Raw genomic sequence first — 24,494 nt, 5'->3', positions numbered from 1 at the left:
GCCTTACTGAGCGCTTGTCCACATTTATAGGTAGCGGGAATGGGGATAGGAGCCAGGAACTGACAGCTGCTGCAGTAGAATTCCAACTGCCCCGCTCTGCACCTCATAGTTGCTCTTCTACGCACCAGGTAATAAAAAAGAAAGCCACGGGGTTTCAGAAGAACGAGGAGGAGGGGCACATATGAATGAGCCAAAATTTACAAAACTGACCACTGGACTAGAACGGAATAAGTCTGTGAAGCTGGATGAACAGAATCTGTGTGCTCAGGAGCAGGAGCCCAGCAGAGTGGGTAATGAGCAAATGGAAAAACACTGCTTTGGTTTCTGACCTAGCAATCCTGGTGCATTAGCCCAGTGTGATTGAAAGATTCCGTTCCCTCTGCTTTGAGAATGGCATCTTCGTTGATCCTCTGCCTTCTCTTACGGCTTTCACCCATCTTCAAACGTTGGTGACACCCCAGACTGTGATCACTGTGACAAACCAATTGGGGAAATGAAGCATCCCACATAAATTGCCCGTTATCACTCAGTTTTTGTCCTTTCATTGACTGAGGTGTGAATTCCATGTCCAGTTTTAAAAACATATACTTCAGGGTACCCTTTCTTGTGGGGGACTTGGAAATGTTAGAGGTTCAAAATCCCCAGTTTTCCCAAAACTGACTCTACAGGACTTCCTGGATAGTGCTGGCATTGTGGGGTGTGCCTTGTCTCTTCTACTTACATTCACTGGAGTAATCAGGTGCCACACTTCCATAAACCCAGATTGCATTTTTCTCTCTCGTTAACTGCAGGTCAATTAAAACATCTCTCTCTCTTTTTTTTTTTCAGAACTTCTAAGAAAGATACTTCTGGGTTGAAGTTGATGGTAGTATTTCATTTCTAGTTTAAAAGAGTTCTTATTTATTGCAGAAAAATTTAAAGCATAAGACATTAAAATATAATAAGGCACGAATCAGTGGTTAAACATCTAAGTATTAAGTGTATAATGCTAGTGTATGTAGACATGTCACATATATGTGTTAATACATGTCACATAAATATGTGCTCTCCATGTTGACATAAACAGAAATAGATTTTTCAAGTCCTAAAAGGTAAAATTACATTGTTCTAGGAGTTCTTTTAGAGCCCTCAGATTTGGTCAAAACTAAAAGTTGGTGTAGTTGCAATTTTTTTGTATATTGTTCTTATTATTTCTTATTTTGGCTTTTTAAGATCACAATCAATCAATCAGTCAGTCAGGCAGGCAGGCAGGCAGGCAGGCAGGCAGGCAATCAGTCAATAGGTCAATCAGGAAGGTCTCCATATTAATCTCCCTTCTATTGCTAACATCAGCCAGTACCATGGACAGCAACATCCTTTTCCCCAGACCTTCAGGGCAACAACTTTACTAGAGAATAAGGAGTGCCAAGACAATTGGAAGTGTGTGGTGGGTTCTCACTGACCTGTCCCAACCACCAGAAATGGAGGGTCAATACACTGATCCCAACTAGTCAGAATAACATAAATGTTTCCTGCTACATTATCCTAAACATGTATTCTTTTCCAGTGTTCAGAATAACCTAAAGCCTGTCAAAAATATCCACATGCATTCATTTTACATGCAGTATGTGTATAAAACATGTTTTGTGACTAAATCCCATCTTATTATTGTTGTAAGTGCCACTAATCAATAATTAGTTTATTCTGTTGTTTATTATCTACTCTATATCAGGTTACTTAATTATAGCCAACAAAGCTGATTGTCTGCCCTTTACACAGTATTTCTCATCATCCATGGGATAAAGGCATGAAACATACTCATTCCTGTTTTATAGGCCTCATGATTGGAAAAGTAATCATTCAATCCTCCTTTGAGCAACCAATGAATAGGAAACTTAGACATGGCATACATTTTATTTATCTGATTATCAATCCATAATCATTAGTTTTGATTTACATGCATATATATATATATATATATATATATATATATATATATATATATATATAGAAAGAGAGAGAGAGAGAGAGTTTGTGTGTGCTGTGTAGTGTGGATGGATGGAGTGTCATAGATTTTCAGAACTTCTACAGTAGAGCTAAGTTTCTACTCACCAAATATCTCCATGGGTAAAGTAACTAACAAATATCTACTAATGCGATGTTTAAATAATGTCTGGTTAGAAAATAGACCATAGGGGCTGGAGCGAGGGCTCCGTGTCTAAAGCACTTGTTATTCCCGCAGAGGATCTGGGTTCACTTCCCACCACCTACTAGATAGCTCACAACCATCCATAGCTATAGGTTCAGAGGATCTGATGGCTTCTTTTGGGACCAGGCATTCATGTGATTCACAAACACATGTGGCGCAAAATAAATAAATCAAAAAAATTTAATTAAATCATAGCAATAATTTCAAGAAAATTGGTAATAGAAACTTGTGAAGATAGATGACAATCAAAGAACTATGTGGGTGTGGCCACAGCAGGGGTACAAGGAAGGAAACACAGGGAGCATTTGTCCTACGCCACCAACAACGCCAGGACCGAATAGATGCAAGACCCACAGCATTGGCCCACAACCAACACAAGCAAGTAATCACGGCTAGCTGTGATGAGTACAACAGTTTAGGGATGATTTGTATCTAACTGCACAAGTTTACAAAGGGAAGAAGCACACAGGATTGAGTAAAACAGAACTATTATCTCAGATGATGGAAAGCCCGCAGTCTTTGAGAAGAGAATGAGAAAGTGCAGGCGAAGGCGCAATGATGACGATGCAGAGCTTGGGGCAGGATCAGGATAGATGAGGTTAAAGGAGATAAGTAAGAAATCATCAACAAAGAGGGACCGTGAACTCAGAACAACAGCTTGTCCCTATCCCATTGACCTTAAGAGGGGATCTGGGATTTCTTCCAATCTGAGGCCAGAGCCAAGTTCTCTTCTAAAAATGTGCACTAGCACATTCAAGAAAAACACCAACCTGCTAACATGCCTTTTTGCTGTAATAAGGAAAGGTAAGAAGACTCTTGGGTAACATGTTGAATCTCTTCTCTAAGAGTGGAAGATTTTATATGTGGTGGTTCACAGAGCATAGATGGCTTCGCTCCTGATGGCTGAGAGAATACTGAAGCTGTCAGCAAACACTTTCCAAATGCCTACAATTTTCCATTCAGGTTCTTTTGTTTTACCTACCGCCTCTCTTTCTGCCCAAAGAGTGACTCACCAATAATCCCCGAAGGATATACCAGCTCATATGACAATAAAAACAATCTTACAGCTGAAAGGAAGTTTGCAGGCAGAATTTTCAGTCTGGAAACTAAGAGACACAAGCAAGTGTGAAGTGTGAATGTAGTTGGGCCTCGTTTCCTGTTTAACCCAGAGCCCAAAATGACAATATTCTGAAACAGCTAAACACTTAATACCCTGTATCTACTCAGAAGTAAATGACAGCTGACGATTTCCTGGCACTAAGTCAAAGCACAATAAATTTCAATAGCCACCATCAGTGTGTCATCTTCCATGATACATGTAATACCTGGGTCACCACAACTTCATGAAAGCCCAAAAGCTTACGGTGGAGATTGCTAGTCAGCCTTCTGAGGATGCTGTCCACGTGTGGAGCGTCTCTGCCAGGCACAATTCTGCTGAGTCTTCCTTGAGACACATCCATGCTCTTCACTTGAGTGCCCGTCATTTTTAAATGCCCCTCGTAAACGGGGACACCCACACTGCTTACACAGTAGATTTGAGGTTTAAGAAACATCATCGTAACTCCGAGAAGCCCAGGGTGGCCAGCTTGAATGTCACCAAGGAAGAGCTGCATAAGCAGATTCAGGAGATTCTGGATAGATCCCTTTTCCCCTGTCCTTCCTACAGCTGAAGAGCTGCTGCTTGGGATTTGCTGTCTTGGTTACTACTTCGTGGCCAAACTTAAAACCCAAGAAGTCACTGCTCAATTGTTCAACCATTCAGTTACCACAAAGCAGAACAGGAGATCAGTCGAGTTTCTCCTCCAAACATAAGACAAGTGGGGTGTTGTGCAAGGAAGCGTGAGGAAGTCCCGTGTGCTGGGGGAAATGAGCCTGGGGTCTGGGCTTGGCAGTTTTGTTTGAGTCTCAGCTTCCACTCAGTACTCCCCTTTACATTTAAAACTGTTCAGTGATTTTTTTTACAGTGGAGACGATAGCACCTCCAGGCAGAAAGTTTTCTATTGACTTTGTAACTTTTGACAATTTCGTACTTGTGCTCTATGAACTTTGGTATATCCACTTCAGAATCTTCTCTTCCCTTGCCTCTCTCTCTCACACTTCTGAGGGCCTCTTCCTTCTGAGTTAGTCCTGCTCTTTCCTCTACCCCTTCCTTGTGCAAATTGTATGCCAGTGGTCACAGATGCTGTGCGCTTATGACTGCAACAGTCATGTCACATCTGGAAAGCAACATTTCTCTCCATTTCACTCTGTCCTCTGGTATTTCTAGCCTAACCATATGCTTTTCTGCCATATTACCTGAGCCTTAGAGGGAGAGGGGACGATGTCTGCCCAGTTATGAATAGGCATCCAAGTCACTTCCTCTCAGGACTTTGATCAGCTCTGAGTCTCTGCATAAACCATTGCCCACTGCCAAAAGAGGCTTCTCTGACCACCGCGAGGGGTGCACTAGCTTAAGAAGTAGCAGGCTCTCTGCTCCGGCTGAACCTTTGTGAGAGTCCAATATAACCATCCACAGTTTCTCCCTTACACAGAAGTACATCACATGACAGATATGACAGCACTGTTAGTAGTGATTAACAATAAAGGCAGATGCTGGTGATGTAACCTAAAAACAGAGAGAACTGACCGCAAAGCAAGACACTGTAGAAATAAGCGTTCCTATTTTCTCACTAGAAGGGGGTGTCCTAGCAGATAAAGTCCCTGTCCTCTTCCTCAGTCCCCTTGCCATGTTTTGAAATCACTACCAAGCATTTCCCCCAGTCGGAGTCTCCAGGCTACTGAGCTTCTTCCAGTCTAGACTTGATCTACCTCAAGTGGAAGTCAAAGGCAAGCTGTAATTTCAGTTTGATATCACAGCCTGAAGATCACTTTCGTCCCTGAGAGTCTTTTAATGTCAAGAAGCCAATACCCTGGCCCGACTGTCATCTGCAAACTACATGGGTCATTTCTTCAGGAGGCCACTGGCCATGTGAGGTCCTGCTGCCCTTGTCCTCAGTGACTGCCTCTGATGTCCTCTGGCTGTGTGTTTGTAACAGGAGAACAGCACCGTGTCTATTTGGCTGGACTTGCCTGGAGTTAGCATAGTACCCTGTGTCTGTTAAAGTGATACTGAGCGTGATTTTCATCATCTGTGCTACGATAGTAATTATTAATTCGTAATAACTTTTGAACAGCTCCTCTAGTGTCAGCAGCATATTACAAGGTACCATTGGAGCTGACTTTCAAGGACCTTGGGACACTCTAGCTGGCTGCTCCTCAAGCTGTGGTTCCAGTGGTTCCCAGGGCCCAAGGGAAACTATGAGGAGTAGAAAGGGAAGGAGTTGTAGACCCAGAGGGATTTGGCACTGCTTTCCTTCTAAATGATTTCGTGTCTCTTGAGGACATAAGGGTGTTAAATCATAGCTCCAGCTAGATTTATAATTTTCAAAATATATAGAAAAAAACCCTGCACATTATTCTCAGGAACCTGGATGCCCTAGGGGGCATTCTTGGCAGTGATTTCAAAATGTGGCAAGGAGACTGAAGAAGAAGACAGATGTCCTCTATTTCACAGTGGCTTTATCTGCTAGGACACGCCCTTCTAATAAGAAAACGGGCCGAAACAGGAGCACTTATTTCTTTTTGTCTTATGATGCTTGGCATCCTTGTAGAGTAAAAGATGCAAGGAGCTACATACAAGAACCGTCTTGTTGAGTGATGATGTAATTTCTTTTTCAGCATGACTAGTAAGGGATTTATCTTTGAGTGACCTGAAAAATAACCCACTCATGAATGTGCATACAGTTCTTAGCATGCAACTGAGGATCTAAAGTGAAGGCAATAGTATTTTTGCAAGAATAAATTCCTTATGACTGGTTATAAAGAATCCCCAGAAAGTGCTTCATCAATCCTTTAAAACTATTATTTCATTTTGAAAACATGATCTCCAGGGTGGGCTTGGGTATCTCAGCGCCCGTAACTGATCTGACATGATCAGGTAAAAATCGGAAATCCAAGTCTGATAAGTAGCTGTGGTACATTGAATGAGAAATGCCCCCAAAAAGCATAGGTTTTGAACATTTGCTCCCTACTTGGTGGCTCTGCTGAGGGAGGTGTACCACAAGTAGCCTTGCTGCCGGAAGTACGTCACTGAGGGCAGGCCTTGAGGGTTTAAAGCCTCACCCCACTTCCACTTCACTCTGATCTGTGCTTGCACTTGACACGTGAGCCCTCAGTTTCCCACTCCTGCTGCCCCCAGTTTCCTCCTCGGCTTGCTGCCGTGCTTCCCATGCCTGCCATGGACTCACCCTTCTGAAACCACAAGCTCAAATAAACATTTTCTTTTATGAGTTGTCTTGGACACCGTGTTTTAACACAGCAACAGAAAAGCAGCTAATAATCTAATCCTCTAAGTAGGAGGACAAGATGTTGGCAAGAATTTCTAGTATTTGATAAATCTGTTCATTTAGCATGGGCTTGTTATGAATAACTCTGGTGAAGACACTCTCTGGATCTATCCAATAAGAAAAAAGTTATTCATCTATGAATTTAAAAAAAATTAGGCATAACTGAACATGGTACCACAGAGCTAATGGCCAGAAGGAAATGGTTGCAGTGAACTACTGACCATAAATGTACTGTCACTCAACACTGACATCTCTTGGCTCCAGAGAAATCAGAGCTCCACGTAGATTAGTCTTGTAACCAGGAGAAGGAACAGCCAAGCATGGTGGCACTCAGAAGGATGAAGGAGAACCCTTAAAGTCTGAGGGCAATGTGGACTGCACGACCAAGCTCACAGGCATCTGAGCTCGACAGTGAGGGCACATCACAAAACCAACAGCTGCAGGTGTGGCCGAGTGCCTACCATCTACAACGTGCTGTGTCCCAACAAACAAACAAACAACAACAAAGGCCTCCTGGGAAACAAGGAGTTTACTCTACCAGGACAAGGAAAAGAAATGTGCAAATTCTATGTAAAGTCATCCAATTTATGACATGTTAATAATAACTTCCCTCTGTCATCAGATTTTATCCTCCACTAGGCACAGGTTTGTATTCAAGTGCTTTTTCATTATTTTTTCTGTGATTAAACACTAAATAGCAATGGTGCTACCTTACCACTCATTTGGATTTCTAAATGAGGCTGGAAACAGTCCACATAATCATTCTAATATAAAAGAATAAAAAAGAAAGCATTCTCTGTACATTCAACAGACTGTTGATATGCCACAAATGAAGAAAACATCCAGGCTACAGCCTGCTCATGAGCAGGCCTCTCCCGCACCCCTGAGTCAGGTGCTCAGCCTTCACAGGGAAGGGATCAGAGTCTAAATTCCACTTCTGTCATCTACTAGAAACTTTATGTTACTTAAGCTCACTATGCTTGATTTACAGGTGGGTGTGAGGCATGAAGGAGAGGCTACATGTTAACAGATGCCAGGTACAGAGTAGCCACTTGGCAAAACACTGGCTGCTGTTGTATGGACTTGCACTTCAATTGAACTGCCCGTATAGGGTTAAGAGGAAGTTAGGAAAGGAAGAAATGTTTGGGAAAAGACTCTTCCCCTCTAAAAATCAACTATAAATTTTATGACAACACCACACTGTCAAGACTCACCTTCATAATATAACACACTTAAAAATGTTCCTGAAATCTAAATAGCCTGCTCATTGAAATTATATTGTAAAATGAAAAAAAAAAAGTAATTTCACTACACTATAAACACAGAATAGATGACACCAAATATGCACGCTCATCTGGTGAGTCAATGGGAACACCAGCCCTGGGCTGCGACACACCTAAATGGCATCACTTTTCCAAACAGGCCGCATCATAATCAGAAACAGGATCCTCAGACACCCAGAGAGTCTGTGTAGAATTCAGCATGCCACATGAGCAAGGAACCTGCATCCTCCTCCTCGTCGCAGAGTCGGAGATCAGGTGGCAGGCTAACGAAGGCGTTATGCCTCGGGCATCAGCCTTGGTACCACGGTGCAACTTCCCTTCCTGTGGCAGTCGCAGAGCAAACGAGGATTCTGGGATATTTTTCCAGCAGGATTCCATAGCTATATCCTTCTGCCCTATAGATGACATGGTGCAGAAAATTCACCGAATCCCCTTCTAAGTAGCCGAGCTCAAAGATGGGAGGCCCGGGCTTCCCAAAAAAAACAATATTGTTGTGTGGTATAACTAGACAATTCTTTTTGGCATTATGGGATGTGTTCTACAAGGAAAGGAAAAGTGACTGGTCTGTAAAGCAGGGAAAGGAAAAAAAATACAGCAGAAAATGCATACCTAAGTAGAAGTGTGTATGTTTTCACGCCAGGTTTGGAGCGAGTGCCTGAAATCTTAGCACTGTGGTTGAGACTGAGTCACAAGTTCAAGGCCAATTTGGACTACATAGTGAGTTCCTGGCTAGCCAGGGCTATATAGCAAGGTCCTGTTTCAACTAAAATAAAGAAAAATGAAACAAAAAGCATGTTCTTAAAGTGAAGGGAGGACAAGTAATGAGAAAAATACGATGTTGACAGGATAAAACAAAATTGATGAACATTCTTTTAAAAAACCCCACACCACTACCTCTGGGGGAGAAAACACAGCATTTTATACTCTGAATCTTGAAAAATTATGACTATAAAATAGTCAGCCAGATATGCTAAGCCTGTAAGAGCATTCTGTTCTTACTTTCCTGGCAGGAAACGATCTGGCTGATTGCACTCTGGGAAGCAGTGAAAAATTTCTCTGTCTACTTAAAATGCCCCTGTGCTGTGCATAGTTTGGCCGGCCACACTGTCTTGGCCTCAAGTTCTAAGCAAGAGGTCATATAAATCAATCCTAAACTCTTTACACAAAGCCACAATGAAAGCAGTTTTGGTTTGGGTCTTTCAGTAAATTTAACTCAGCTTTGGGGAACCTCTATGAGAAAAGTAAAACATAGCTTTTTACAGTTCCCAAACTAACCTCTTAGGGGTTTTTGTTTGTTTGTTTGTTTGCTTGCTTGCTTGCTTGCTTGCTTGTTTTGTGTTTAATTTTACTCTTTTTGAAGATGTTTTATTATTTTTATGCGTGTACGTGTTTGTGTGTGCGCATTGCCTGTCAAGGCCAGATGGCGCCTCAGATTCACAAGAACTGACAGTTGTCAGGCAAGCTGGGTGCTTCAGACAGAACCGAGGTCTACTGGAAGAACAGCAAGTGCCCCTAACTTCTGAGCCACTCCTTTCCCCCCATTCCACTCTTATTTTTTTATCTCTGAATGAATATTGGTAGGACACACTTTTTATTAATGATTATTTCACCTGACCATCATAGACACCTTCTAATAAATTTATCCTGTCCCAGAATACAATAATCTAGAATAATAATTCAAGTTAAATGGGTCTCAAATGGTCAGCTTCTAGAGTAAAATAAGAAGATGCTGGAGATGGATCCTTCATTCATTCCACTTTTTTCAAAGCAGGGTTTTAAAACCTCTTTTTAAGAGCATAAGCGGTAGGAACTACAGAATATATGGTCTTTCAAAACACACTAAAATAACCTGAATAAGTTTAAAACTCTGGAATAATGTGAAGGTGAGCCAAGACCAAGAGAAAAAGTAAAATTTTATTTGTGTTTCCAAATCTAGAAGATGGATTAAAATGAGAATTTCATATCTAAAAATATAATATCGCTTTAAGGCATCCCCGGTTAATTCTGTGTTCACATGACATTTTAGTAGTTGAGTCTTAACAAGTCCCTGTGATGCTCAGCCTCACTCTTCATTTCCTAGAAGAAACTGAAGTAAGAATTCTGCACTGATGGATAAGAAACAATGTTTTGTTGGAAAAGTTCAGCAAAGAAAATATTAGTTGGCAGAGTATTAAATTGGGGAGGAAGGCTTCAAGGGACATCAAATCATTTAAAACAGCCCACTTTCATCAATCAAATGATGCTAAGACAACATCATCAGCATGTGATAGAAATGAAAATATGAAAAGAGGGAAACAAACTCACATAGGAATTGGGTCTCTTTCTTCAGCTGATACCTGTTGTTAATTTATTACAGTGGATTTAAGCCCTGGTATTAAGTCATGTGAATTCAGGAATGCTCAGAAGGTGACACAGTTACCAAGGAAGCAACAAGGATAAATTCTCCTTTATTATCCCCTTCTTGGCTGGTTTGTTGTCCCCTTGCTGGCAGTGCCTTTATTTCTCAGTTCCATCTCTCCTCCCTTTACTCTATGCCCTTTCCCATGAGTTAAATTTGCCTCATTTAAAAAGACAGGTCCATCTCCCTATCCCTGACACACTAACCTCTTCCCACAGTGATCCTTGTGTTCACTCGGGCTAAGCCATGATATCAACCACTGTTTTGTGCTGATTTGAATCCTCATCAGCCGTCTCTTATTTGTTCCCATCTTTGGCTCTCACAGAAGTGACATCACCTTATGTCTATTTCACAGTGACCTGAATACATATGATCTAAAATGTTTAAACTCCAAGACTTTAGTGTCACTCCGTTCTCCTATGAGCGGAGAGCGCTCGTACTGGTCAGCAGTAAAAATGAACTGTCGTTATCACATGAGACTCAATGCAATGCTTGCCTTTACTGCAACTGGCTGCTTAGCAGAGGCATCTTTGAATGTCAGCTTACAGCTGGTGTCAGAGAGTGTGGTGGCTTAAATAAGAATGATCCCATTAGCTCATCTATTTAGATGCTTAGGCACCAGGTCATGGCACTATTTGAGAAGAATTAGCAAGTGTGACATTGTGGGAAGAAGTGTGTCACTGGGGTAGGGTCGCTTTGAGGTTTCAAAAGCCCATGCCAGGCTCAGGCTCTCTCTGTCTCTGTCTCTCTCCCCTCCCCTCATACATGCACACCTATAGATTAGGATATAGCTCTCAACTACTTCTCCAGGGCCACACCTGCCTGCAGACATGCTCGCTACAATGATGATAATAGACTAAGACTCTGAAACTGTAAGCCAGCTCCCATTTAAACTTTTTCTCTTGTAAGAGCTGCCTTGGTCATGGAGTCTCTTCATAGCACTAGAACAGTGACTAAGACAGAGAATGAGATTAGAAGTGATCTTTGGTTTGAGAGGTATTCTAATTTCCTTTCTGTTGCTGCAATAAAAGATTGACCAAAAGCAACATAGGCGATGAAACAATTTATTTGGCTTATACCTTCTTGTTACAGTCCATCACTGATTCCATCACTGAGAGAAGTCAGGGCAGGAACCTGAATCAGAAACCATGGGGGAAGGCTGCTTTCTAGTTTACACACAGGCTCATGCCTAGCTAGCCTTCTCTTACAGCTCAGAACGACCTGCCCAGAGGATGGTAGGCTGGGCCCTCCTACATCAATCAAGACAGTACACAGAAGAAATGCTCTCAAGTCTGTCTGATCTGGGCAATCCTTCCACTGAGTCTCCCTTCTCAGGTGACTCCAGTCTCTGTGAAGGTGACATTTAAACTAACTAGAGCAAGAGGCTTGTGTTAATTCTTTCATTTTATTTTTATTATTTCACTTTATTTTTTAAATATCAGTTACAGTTTATTAACTTTGTATCCCAGCTGTAGCCCGCTCCCTCATTCACTCCCAATCCCACCCTCCCTCTCTCATCTCCTCCCTGCCCCTTTCCAAGTCCACAGATAGGGTAGGTCTCCTCCCCTTCCATCTGACCCTAGCTTATCAGGTTTCTTCAGGACTGGCTGCAATGTCCTCCTCTGTTAACCAAACCTTCGACAGAGTGCAGGGAATCATATGAAAGAAGGGGGAGTTATTATGACCCAGAGAGGACAGGAGCTCCACAAGGAAGCTATATCTGGGCACAGGGCTCTTTTATGAGACTGTATTTCCAACCAAGGACCATGTATGGATATAGCCTAGAACCCCTGCTCAGATGTAGCCCATGGTAGCTCAGTATCCAAGTGGGTTCCCTAATAAGGGGAACAGGGACTATTTCTGACATGAACTCAGTGGTGTTAATTCTTTTTTAAGGAAAGAAAATTTCATGTAAGCAAGGAAGAGATGGGATGAGACCATTCACACTGATTTCATAATGCCTCAGGGAATGCTTTAATGCAACAATGCCCTAGCAAGGTCAGACCCAGTTCTGACCCAGAGGATATAGCAGCCTCCCGAAAAGATCAGCCTGGCTGTTTTATTCCCCATTCGTCCATTTGCCACTTTACATCCTGATCCCAGCCCCTCCCTTCTCTCCTTCCAGTCCCATCCCCACACTCTTTCCTCCCAATCCCCCCTTTCCTTCCTCTGAGAGAAGGGAGGCCCCCATTGGTACCAACCCACCCTTTTAAAACAAACATAACGCTAGTTTCAAAGCCATCTTATTAGCAGTTCTAAGACTTGTGGGCATCTAAGATCATGCTAGTATTTTGCAAAGATTGAATACTCCATAAAGTATACTTAGTAGCAACAACATGAATAATTGTTGTTCTGCTGGTCTGGTGAATGAACAAGAGAGCTCAGTAGAGCCCCCACTCACTCAGGTTTTGGTTACCTGCATGACGTCAGGTAACGGTTTCTTAAGCACAGTAGGCTACATCCATTGCTTTTCCTCTGCATCATTCTTGTTTGGAAGAGCTCACTTCTGATTGCCCATACTCTCTTCTTCTTCAGATTTCACTAGCTGTCAAACACCGTTTTTCCAATTTTATATAAAGAAATTTTAGGAACATTTTATTCTGGCAGAGATATCAAAGGCAGAGATAACTTGCTTGCCTCCAAGAAAGCTAGTTCATTTGGGGTGAAATGAGTTCACTTATGTAGAAAATCAGATTTATGTAATTTCATTTATGTGTAACAGTGTGCATGTTTCCTGTTTTCTGATCATTTTAACACTTCAAAAATTTCCCCAAAGATAGATTCTTACATTCTTGCTAATCTCTCTCTTTTCCTTTCTATGGCATTGCTTCACCACACTTAAAGCCCAGACTTCTCATGCCACTAAGAAGCTAAAACTTCAAAATAATACTAAGATTTCTTTCTTTCTTTTTTACATTTATTTATTTTTCTCTTGAGACAAAGTTTCACTATGTAGCACTGGCTGTCCCAGAACAGTACTATGTAGACCACACTGGTCTCTGAACTCACAGAGCTCCCCTTGCTTCTGTCTCCCAAGTGCTGGGGTTAAAGGCATGCACCACTACACCCAGCTTTTGTTTCTTCTTTCTTACAGTATAAATCTAAAGAAAAAAATGTAATGTATAAAAGGCCATGTTACTTTTAAAAATATGATTGATGTTTTTAAAATATGATATTGAAGTTTTTAAAGATATGATACATTTTGTAAATAATATTCTATCATTCTCTCATGCTATAGCAACATCATTTAGCAACCACATTGTTATTATGGATGTTTCAAATATGATGAAACAATTCAGAAACATTAAGCAAACACATACTGATAGCTGGTAGTGGAAACCCAAGCATGGTTCCCAGAGCCCCGCTTGTCTTTACTGCACTATGCTACTTCATGGAACAGTATAAATTAAAGTTATAACAGCAGCTAATCTTTAGCCAGAAGTTTATATGAGATGAAATGTAATGTATTGTTTCATTACATTATATACATCACCTCATATAATCCCTTAATAATTCAACAAGGCAAGAATGCTGCCATGTCAGCTTTATAGGTGAAGAAACCAAGGAAAAGAGAAACTAAGGCATCTCTCAGCACTCAAAGTTAACAACAGTAGGACACTCACATCTTGATGTGAATGACAGAGTTACTTGTCCTCACTCTGGGGATGTACTGCTTTTAGTTGTAGGATTATTACATTAATCAATCCAAAAATACTTTAACTTGAATTTTATCATTAAGGCTTAGACATCAAAACTTGAAAAATATTGCTGGGCATGGAGGTACACACCTTCAACCCCAGCACTCAGGAGGAAGAAGCAAGTGGATTACTTTGAGTTCCAGGCTAGCTTGGTCTACACAGCAAGTTCTAGGCCAGACAGGACTATATAGAAAGACCATATCTCAAAAACAAACAAACAAATAAACAAAACAAAAACTCACACAAAAACAAATAAGAAAACCTTGACAAATACCAGTGAATATATGTTAACCAAAATAAGCAGAACAAATATATCAGTATATAAATTACTCCATGTAGAAAAAAATATGAATGCTTGTGCATTTAAATACCAGATTATAGCCATCCTTATTTCATATTTTCTTCATCAAATTTCCTCTCCATTCCAACCATCCCCCCAAAGACCAGTTTTGGCTTGTCCAACTCTGCACCCTTAGTTTTTTCTTAAGCCCTACTTGCCTACCCAAATAAGGTATATGTATATATATATATATATATATATATATATATGATGCTCACATCACATAGTACTTACACATATTTACGAAGTACAAAAGGATAGTTCTATCTTACAAGTACACATGAACTATGACCACATCCAGGCAATTGGCATTGTAATATCCACAAGCCCTTATCCTATTTGTATGTTGAGGCCCTGGCCTCCTCTCTTCACTCAAATTGCCCCAGACTGTCAGTGGCTATAGGCTATATTTATTATCCAATTGTCTCTTCACAGTGTACCTTACCTGAGCCAATAGCATCAGATCCCTGGTGTCCCTCTGTCCTTGAGTGTACACTTGCCTTCCAGGATGTCCCATGCCGGCTCTTCCCATGGAGCCAGTCACTTCTTCCCAGTCCTCTAAAATGATGCTTTTATCCTCCCCATTCTCTCTCTTTAAAAAAATATTTTATTTTATGTGTATGAGTGTTTTCTTACAGGTTTGTCTTACACGTGTCTGTAGCACGTGTGGGCAGCACCGGCAGAGGCCACAAGTTGGTATTAGATCCTCTGGAACTGGAGTCACTGCTATCAGCCACCGTGTGTCTGGGAAATTGAGCCTAGGTCCTCTGAAAGACCAGTGCTCTTTACCACCCAGCCATCTCTCCAGGCCCTCCCTCCGTCTTAATTGGGAAGAATCCACAATACAACCCAATAGTTCAATTTCTTTGCCAAGTTCATTAGTGTATGGCTTTCAACTATCATCTGTAAGCCAGTGTCTTCCTAACTGTACCTCTAGGCCAGTCCTGTCTGCTGGATTCCAGGTTGCACCCAACTGCCATTCATAGCGCCTCTAGTTGTGTGACTAATGGAGACCTCATCTTATCATGCTTAAAACTGAACTTGTACCTTCTTCACACGTCTATTCCTACTGCTAAGAAAATCATTCCTACCATGTAGAAAGTACTCAATAAAACTGCTGGCCCAGTTCAATGCTCAAGAGGCCAGAATGATGACCACTGACTGGTTAGACCAAGGTTCTCAGAGTAGTACACTCTGAGTCAGCTACAGAAACATAGTAAATATTGTACTATCCTCACAGATATTAAAGCTGAACTCTATCCATAGCACTGTAAATTATATAACACAATTATAATTATTCTGTTGTATCATAATGTATATAAATATGTATAATTCACAGTCATCACTATTTTGGTTTAAATAACATATTCCAAAATGTTATATCAGTCCATCAAAACTAGCACATGACAGGCTGGAGAGATGGCTCAGTGGTTAAGAGGACCCAGGTAGTTCCTAGCACCCACATAGTGGGTCATAACTGTCTGTAACTCCAGTTCCAGGGGATCTTATAGCCTTGTCTGTTCTCTAGAGGCACAGTGCACATGTGGTGCATGGCACACATGTGCAAACACACACACACACACACACACACACATCAAATAAAAATATATCCTTAAAGGTAGCATATAAAAGCAAGGCTTAATATTCTACTTCTGCCTATAGGAACCACTTTCAGAAACAGCTTTAATGAAGCATAATTTATATACCATAGAATCAGCCCATTTCAATTATTCAGCTGAACAGGTTTTAGTAAGCAGTGAATGACTATCCCAACAATTACTTCTGAGTCTCTTTTGACATCAGTCTCTGCTTCTACTTCCAGTCTGAGGCAGCTACTGATCCATTTTTACAGATTTGCCTTCTTTTTGGAAAGTTGATGCAATTTAAGGGCCTCAGTGTTTACCTAACCAAACATTCACATATGTTGTCCTAATACTGCAGCAGCCATCAGTGATATCATTTTAGACAATGAACAAGAGACTGAAAGAAATCTTCCTGACTAAGGCCAAGCATTTTAGCTTGCAAAAGTTACCTGCCTGTAAAACCAAGTGAAGTTCCAGAAGAGAGTACAATGACTCTACAGAAAGCCACCATCCAAAATGAAGCAAAGAGGATGAATGGTATTCTGACCTGATTTAATTCCATCTCCACTCACCATAACACAAGTGAGCCCTCACAGAGAAGATGGCTCTAGCTGGCTCAAACCTGAGCTGTGGAACGGAGCACACTCTTCACCTTGGGACCAAAATGAGAATGTTGCTATCTCAACCTCACAGAGCAACACTCATTCATAAAAGACACATATAGACCACAGGGACATAGTGATACATCCTCAAATTCTGATGCCTAAAGATAGTGCATGAGACCACTGTAAAAAAAAAAAATCTATACAGCCGAGTTAGGAATAAATTTCTCTAAGAGCTAAAATTTCTCTTTTGTGCCAATGAAGAAAACACTGATTATAGTTTTTCATTGCTTAACTGGGCGAGCATTTGGTGATAGTATTGCATGAAATACAGTACTTAATTCATCAGACTAAATGATTATAAAATACAGAGCAGACACATCACCCTCCTACAAGCCATGCAAATACAAACGACTGCTGGGTTGCCTTCCTCCAGGCTGTCCTTGAACTCCTAAACTATTGCCTGCCTCTAAAAGTCCTGATATTTCCCCCTCACTATTTTACAATGTTAATGTAAAGAATAATACCATGAGGACTACTTGAAATAGCATCACTACAGCAACAGATTTCCTTTGTTGAATAAATAATTTAAATCAAGTTTCTGATGAAATAGAGATGAGAACCCAGATGCTCTGGAAGGCTGCACACTTTCCATCTCTCTACACACCCTAGATTTGATAACTGTCAGGAGAATAAGGTCAGGAGAATTTATAGGCCCCTCAGGCTGAAAATCAAGATGGAGGCTTCCCTTGACTGAATCCTCAGGTTCCCACTGCTTGTCATTGCCAAGAATGAAGTCACTCGGCAGCCAACATGCAGTTGCTTAAAGCTTTGTGCAGCAAAGGCTGTTCCTTAGCAACCAGTGTCCACAAATGGGTTTCCAAGGAAACCAGAAAGCTCAATTTATAAAGCTACGAAACAAAGCAACTGTAAAGGCAACATAAGACACAGAAACTTGACTATTCTTATCATCACTACTGACTACCTGACAGCAAAGTGGTACAAATGTTTTTATTTTTAAAGTTTAATAGAATAAACCACTGTTGAAAGCATGCCGCATTCACTCCCTGACCTCAGCGTCTCGCTGTACATTTTCAGGATTCAAATGAAAGACATCAAATATTTGTGTGTTTAAGAAAATGATGGTTCTTGGAGGTGACATATTTTTAGAACCATCCATAAGGTATAAAATGTTCCCAGATTCCAAACAGAATTCTGTGGACTTCATGCTATGTAGAATAAGACATCTGCTGGCTCATTTCCTTTACTATAGCTTTCTGAAAAGCAGATTTTCTTCAGAGAGGAGGCAATAGATGCTTGTGCAGAGATGGGGGAAATGAGGAAGGATGAGGGCAATTAAATATGGGTGTTACACATATACCACATCTGAGTGTTTTAAGAAATCACCCACATGTTTTTTCATTAAGAGTTCTTAATCTAAACAATAGCAGAGCCAAATGTGTGCAGATTTATTTATTTCAGATTTTAGAAATAAATAACACAATATGTGTATCAAAGGCTGCTAATGCCCATCAGTGAGTTCGGAACCACTGGCCAAGGCCAGCCCTTTAGTAATTCTTCAACATCATGTGATTCGAATGCCTCATATCATCCAAGGTTAGTTTTACCAAGAAATGAAGTATGTCAGGGAAAGAACTAATGCTTTATATTTAACATGATGAGAGTTTCTGAAGAGTAGGTTGGAGGAACCCAAGAAAGAAAGTAGAAAGCTGAGCAAAAGAGGCAAGGCAAGCACCATGGCAAGCCATGCCATGGCAGATTAAGGAAGAGAAAAGGCGAGATGGAATATTTGGCCATCCCTGAGCATCAGAGTGGCAGTTAAGGATACAAGAAACTTGTAGGCCATCTGCAGTTCTCTTATGCAGGCTGAGGACAATAGAACACTCAGGAAGTTCTCATCAAGATCAACAACATTGGGTCTGACTTGTCCCCTTTCTATAGGGTCTGACATTCAACAATGTTCTAGCCTTTCCCAGACATTACTCATACGAGCAATACTAATCCTGCCTGAGGTTCTGAGGATGAGATATGAGAAGGTGGCGTCCACAGGCATCTGGTGGGTAGGGTCACGAAGGCTGTTAATCATTTTTAAAAGCACAGCTACAGTCCCTGCAACAAAACCTAACCTGCTCCCAAATATCACTAGGGTAGCAATGAAAAGTCCTGCTTAACAGTTACACATAGAATCTGGTAGTTTTCCATTGCCCATATTGAAAAATAAGTATTTTAATGGACACAAAGCTTAATGTAACAATTATTAAATGGCTAAAACAAAAGGAAATTTTAAGAGGAAAAAAAATTAGAGTTGGATAGTTTTTAACATAATGGAATTAAAAATTGAAGGCGAAGCCAGGTGGTGGTGGTCCTTTAGTCCCTGCCCTCGGGAGGCAGAGACAGACGATCTCTGTGAGTTCTAGGCTAGCCTGATCTACAGAGTGAGTTCCAGGACAGCCAAGGCTACACATACAAACCCTGTCTTTAAAAAAAGAAAAGAAAAGAAAAGAAAGAAAGAAAAAAAGAAAAGAATTCGTGTTCTTTTCCTAAAACCTCATTAAATATAGTGTGATATCACAAAGGCTAAAAAGCAATGTAAATCTTAAAGACACGCCTTCTTAGTGGATGCATTACGGAACAATATTTTGGTCAGATTACAAGGTATAGTGAAGCAGGAAATGTTTCCAAAGTCACCATTTTTAATTAAGCACCCAGATCTTACAGAAAAAGACCACCACCGCACAGTTGAAAAGAAGAGGGGCAGACTCCGTGGATTTGAAATGCAGCTTTTAATAAAGTCAGGGGTCCTGCAGCCTTTAAAAGCTGCTACTCACTTTACATAAACGTCATCCTTAGAAACTGCCTTCTCCGCCTCCTGAGCACAACCCTCCTGCCGCACACGCCCAGGAGGTCCTGAGCTGGACCAAGTACAGCACCAGCCCTTCCTTTACTGCGCGTTCCCACTTCCCACTTTAACTGGAAAGACTGGGAAGGGCCAGACCCAGTTCACAGGCATTTTTAACTTATTTTAGTTTATTTGGTACATTGCCAGAGCTGCAGGCTGGATACTAACTAGAACGCTACCCACAGTGGTGTGTGAGTGTGTGAAAGCATACTGTGTACGTGTGGGAGCGTGTGTATGAGTGTGTGTATGAGTGTGTGAATGTATATAGTTATGGATGTGAATGTGTGTATGAGTGTGTGTGAGTGTGCCTGTGTATGTGTGTGTGCGAGCCTTATGTGTGTATACGTGTGTGTGAATGTAAATGAGTGTGTGAGTATTTGTGAGTGTGTATGTGTATGTGAGTGTGTGTATGTCTATGTGTGTGAATGTGTAGTGTGTGTATATATGTATGGTGTGAGTGTGTATGAGTGTGTGTGTGTGAATGTGTGAGTGTATGTGTCAATGTGTATGTGTGTGAGGGTGTGTGTGAGGAGTGGATGAGTGTGTGTGAGTGTGTGTATGGGTGTGAATGGTTTGAGTGTATGTGTTTATGTGTCTGTGAGTGTGTGTGTGTGAGTGTGGTATGCGTGTATGAGTGTGTGAGTGTGTGTGTCGATAGACTCCTGAGTGCTGGGACTACAGGCACACACCACACAGGCTCCTAAATTAACCTTACATTTGCTAGAGTCGGCTAGAGCAGCAGATAACAATTCCAGAAGACCAGAGTGACTCAGGGAGCGAGCGCCTTGCACACCAGGCATGGAACACGAATCAGCTAACAAGGCAGGCAAGCCTCTCATCTCCAGCAGGTCCCCTTAGCAAGTGTTTGGAGATGTCGTTTGTCACTTAAGTACTCACAAAAAGAGCAGGCAGGAATTGCGCTCATCAAAGTGGCCCTATGGTGTTACCAACGCCCACTCACCTAGAAACAGCAGCCCAGGAACCCCCAGCTCTCTAAGCTCACGCTGGGACAGCACAGCTTCTGACAGTGAAGACAAGGCTGTGAGCGAGAGACCAGAGAGGGGACTGGCCCACAAGGCATGCCTGGTCCACACAGCATCCCACAGAGGGCCGCTCCCCCCAGTGAAAGGGCTGCACAGAACGAGTGCCTCGGAGTCAAACCTCGACGGCACACAGGAGTGCTCACCTGCACAGTGAAGGTGGCAAGCCCTGTGAGGGGCTCTCCTTCACAGACGCGGACTGCCCCCACGCAGCCCTGAGGCCCATCCCGTTCTCTGATCTAAAATGCCAATTCTTTCACCAGCCCACCAAAGCTCTCCCCAAACACCCCACTGAGGTCCGTGAGTCAGGGGCAGAGGAAGCCCGAGTGGGGAACGCCCTGAGCGGATGTGCATTTTGACATGAGCAAGGCTCGGGGAGGACTCTAAGACCAGCCCTTGGGAAGTTGGCAAAGCCATTATCTATATGGCACCCTGGCTCAAGAAGGGTGGCAAAGCTTTCCTGGGGTGACCAAGTGTGAGAGTTTATGAACTAACATGGAACAGTGTGTGCATAGAGCAGCTTCCTGCTCCCTCGTGTTTTCAGCCTGAGACTACTCCTCTACAGAGACCTCCTACCAAGGCCAGCTGACCCTTCCTGCTGGGCTGCACATAACTGACGTACTGAGGTTCAACACTGCTTGCTGCTGCAGATTAGAGGACAGGAACAGGTTTCACAGTGTGTGTGTCTGTAGTTTCTTCACACCCTCACAGCTCCTTGCTCGGCTCCCAGACCCAAGCCCCTCCTGACTAGGCGCATGAAGTTAACATAAAGTGCTAAAAGTGGCTCAATGCTTTCTTTTGAGAGACAGGCCGGGCAGTCGTAGGAGGAAGCAGGACAATTCTGAGTGTGAGGCTAGCTTGGATTATATTGTAAAACCGTCTTGAGGAATGCAAAAGTGTAGAGGGAGGAAGAGGCAAAGTAAAGGAGGGAGGAAGAGAGGAGAATTCGTGCCCTGGATTGGACAAATCCTGAGCTAGATGAGCACCAGGTTCCAAAGTCCTATTTTATCTTTCACTTTCTCCCTGTTCCCGGAGTCCTAAGGGAGTACACAAGAAGCAGATGGTGGTCCTTAGAAAAAGGCAGCAGTAGCCTCAGAAACCCACTCCTGATGTGTCAACGTTATGGTTACAAGGAATAGGCTCTCTTTACATAAGCTTTTTCTTCAAATGTCTTTTATGCATAAGAATGTGAAATCTCAGTTGAATTTTTCCAACTCCCTATTTGGTGTCAACTGATGTACCCACCTATTACAAGCGGGTGTTCAGGAAGAAGGTAGTGAAGAATCTAACTGTTACTAGACCGTGAGACAGTATTGTATTGAAGGAGGGAAAACAAGACATGAACAGAACACAGTAATGCCCTCTCACCACCCCTGGCCTTCATTTCTGATCAGAGACTATGATGCCCACATCAGGACCATAAAGGGATAGAAAACTGCTCTGAGTCTCAATAATATCAGTTCCATCTTGCAGTTAAAGACTTTGCCAGGTCCCTTGTCAGTTCAGCTTTCATTCTCAGTCTGAAAGACCAAGTACCAGCTAAACTATCAACGCTTGGGTTAAAATGACAAGTGCTGGTGTCTCTGTCCTCATTAGCTAATGCTTAGTGCCCATAGGACAAACGGAGTGACAATCACCTGCTCGGATGATGAAAATTAACATTTAAATGGCGATAATAAAATGCTTGTTCACTGAACTGTCTACTGGTGTCCGTGCAACCATCAAAGCGTGGAGACATCACTGGAAAGACTCTCTATAGATGGGGCAGGTAGCAAGCATGAGCTCTAAACGGACAAACCACTGTTCCCTGGGAGGAGCATAGCTTTACCTTTCAGGTAGGTGCTCAAAACACTACATGTCATGGATACTATGTGTAGCATGCTGTCCCTCTGTTGCAGGTGGTTTACTAGTACTTGTTCTGTTGCTCCAAGGCCAATAAGCATGTAAGTATCTTCTCTAGAAAAAAAACCCAAAAACATGGAGACTTGATACCCTTGGACCAGTGTTCTCCAAGAACCACTGTGTTAAGGTTTGGGTCTCAGGGTAGCACTATGGTGAGCCGTGGAGGAGCCCTTTAGGAGGGTGCTAGTGGGGAAGCCTCACTGGACACCCCTCTAAAGGGTTTTGTGTTCTTGAGCTGCCTCTTGCATCTAGGTTGGTGATGCCAGTGTCTGTGTTCTGCCATGTATCCTGCCTCATGAATTATATGTGTCAGAAACCTAACACAGCAGGCTATTTGATCATGCATTGGTTATTCCAGAATTATGGGCCAAAAATAAACATTCTTCTCCCAAGTTACTACCTTGAGTAACAGGAAATTGGCTGATACAATATTCTAAGCCTTAAGAGGGTGAGTCAGTAAGATCAGACATGGAGTCAGTGCTCAGAAGAACACAGTAGTAGCAGTGGTATTCCAGTGGTCCATAATACAATGGTAGTAAGTAAATGACCAAAGAATGCGGCAATGATTTCCCATTGACATTTTTTAGATAGGTTCTTTTCAATGGAACAACTTACAGAGGAGCCATGGCGTACCTTCTGCTGTGGTGCAGGGGCAGGCTCCTCAATCTCCCCACCAGCAATCCTTGGAGGCAGTTCTCAACTATACTGTGCTTATTCTATTAAACCCAGAATTAAACAAGTCGAGTCAACGGGTTCATTTCCCCCAAGGATTTCTCTGTGATTTTTGTTATTTTTGTAACACAATTAAAATGTGCTTGGAAAGTAACAGAAATGGATAAAATTGAGATTTCTCTTTCTCAGACAACTAGTTTCATTAAAGGAAAAAAAACTAAATTTATCTGTTTTCTGGATAAATAGATTAGGGTAAACAGACACTTGGGATTAGACTACCACAAAGGAAGAGTCAGATAGGTCCTGAGGCATTCAGAAACAGATGCAGAAATGTCAACAAACATCCATAAATGTTAGCCCTGACAGAATGAAAGGGCAAGGATGGCCGCATCTAAGAATCACCAGGCAGACGGTGGCTAGAGATGCAGCCTGCCTTTTTCCTATCAGCAGATCATTAGTGATGCTGGTTTGGAAAACTGGAGCACAGGGATAGCCAACTCATGTTTTACTTTTCAAATGATGACTGTTCATCACTGGGCACCTAAGACTCAAACCTTGCAGCGATATCCAAAGTGCTTATGCACAGGGTGCTGAAAAGAAATATCTAAAAAGACACAAAATTCAAGTTTTGAAAGGAATCCTGCAGGAATCCCTAAGCTAACAGCTAGAGGCATAGAAAAAACTAGTATCTAAGGGTGGGAGATGAAAGCCCAGATCTGGAAATAGTTCATCTATTTTGAGATCTGTCCTGAAGAACTGTACTTTACAAGCAGTTAATTACACCTGTGGTAACTGCAGCCATGCTACCCAATCACCCACGCTCCCATTAACACTCTCTCAGCAAGGATGCCCACAAAGGATTGGTACAGAATACTAAAAAGGAGGAGGGAGAAAACACATGGCTAAAAACCAACATGAAAATAATAAACTAATACAAATTTGTCCTCACTGATTCTGGTGACAGGCACCCAATTTGGTTTTTACGTATTCCCAGGATAGACTTACATTCTCTTATCAAAAAATAACATTAATATCCCATCTCAAAAAACATCCTGAAGTCACCACAATCAAGTTGAGACTTTGAAAAGGAACTGTATGCACATAAATATTCAAAGATTATATTCTAAAATCTTTGTCTAAGAACAGTTTCTCCTTACAACCTTATTATCAACAATGAATTACTAGAAAGTGATTTTTTTCTGCCTGTATCCACTCTTAAACTTAGTTACATTTATTGTGTGTTTATGAGCACAGGGGAGAGGGAAAGGGTATGTCATGTATGTGAAGATCACAGGGAAACTTGCTGGAACTAGTTCTCTCTTTCTATCATTTGGGTCCCAGGGACTAAACTCTAGAACCACTCCAAGAACCACTGTGTTAAGGTTTGGGTCTCAGGGTAGCACTATGGTGAGCAAGTGCTTTTATCTTCTGAGTCATCTTTCCAGCTCTAAATACCCACTTCTAAAAAGCATTGTGCAATTAA

The 24,494-nt window shown here is 41.9% G+C and overlaps 1 protein-coding gene across 6 annotated transcripts in view; it reads right to left on the bottom strand.

Annotated features, from left to right (window-relative positions):
- Positions 1–24,494, bottom strand: part of Dclk1 (doublecortin like kinase 1) — a 280,821-nt gene that overhangs the window by 226,924 nt on the left and 29,403 nt on the right. The gene's annotated exons all lie outside the window — the stretch shown is intronic.

The sequence above is a fragment of the Meriones unguiculatus genome, chromosome 2 (assembly GCF_030254825.1).
Source record: "Meriones unguiculatus strain TT.TT164.6M chromosome 2, Bangor_MerUng_6.1, whole genome shotgun sequence".
Lineage (NCBI taxonomy): Eukaryota > Metazoa > Chordata > Mammalia > Rodentia > Muridae > Meriones > Meriones unguiculatus.
This window is presented reverse-complemented; position numbering and strand designations above follow the sequence as displayed.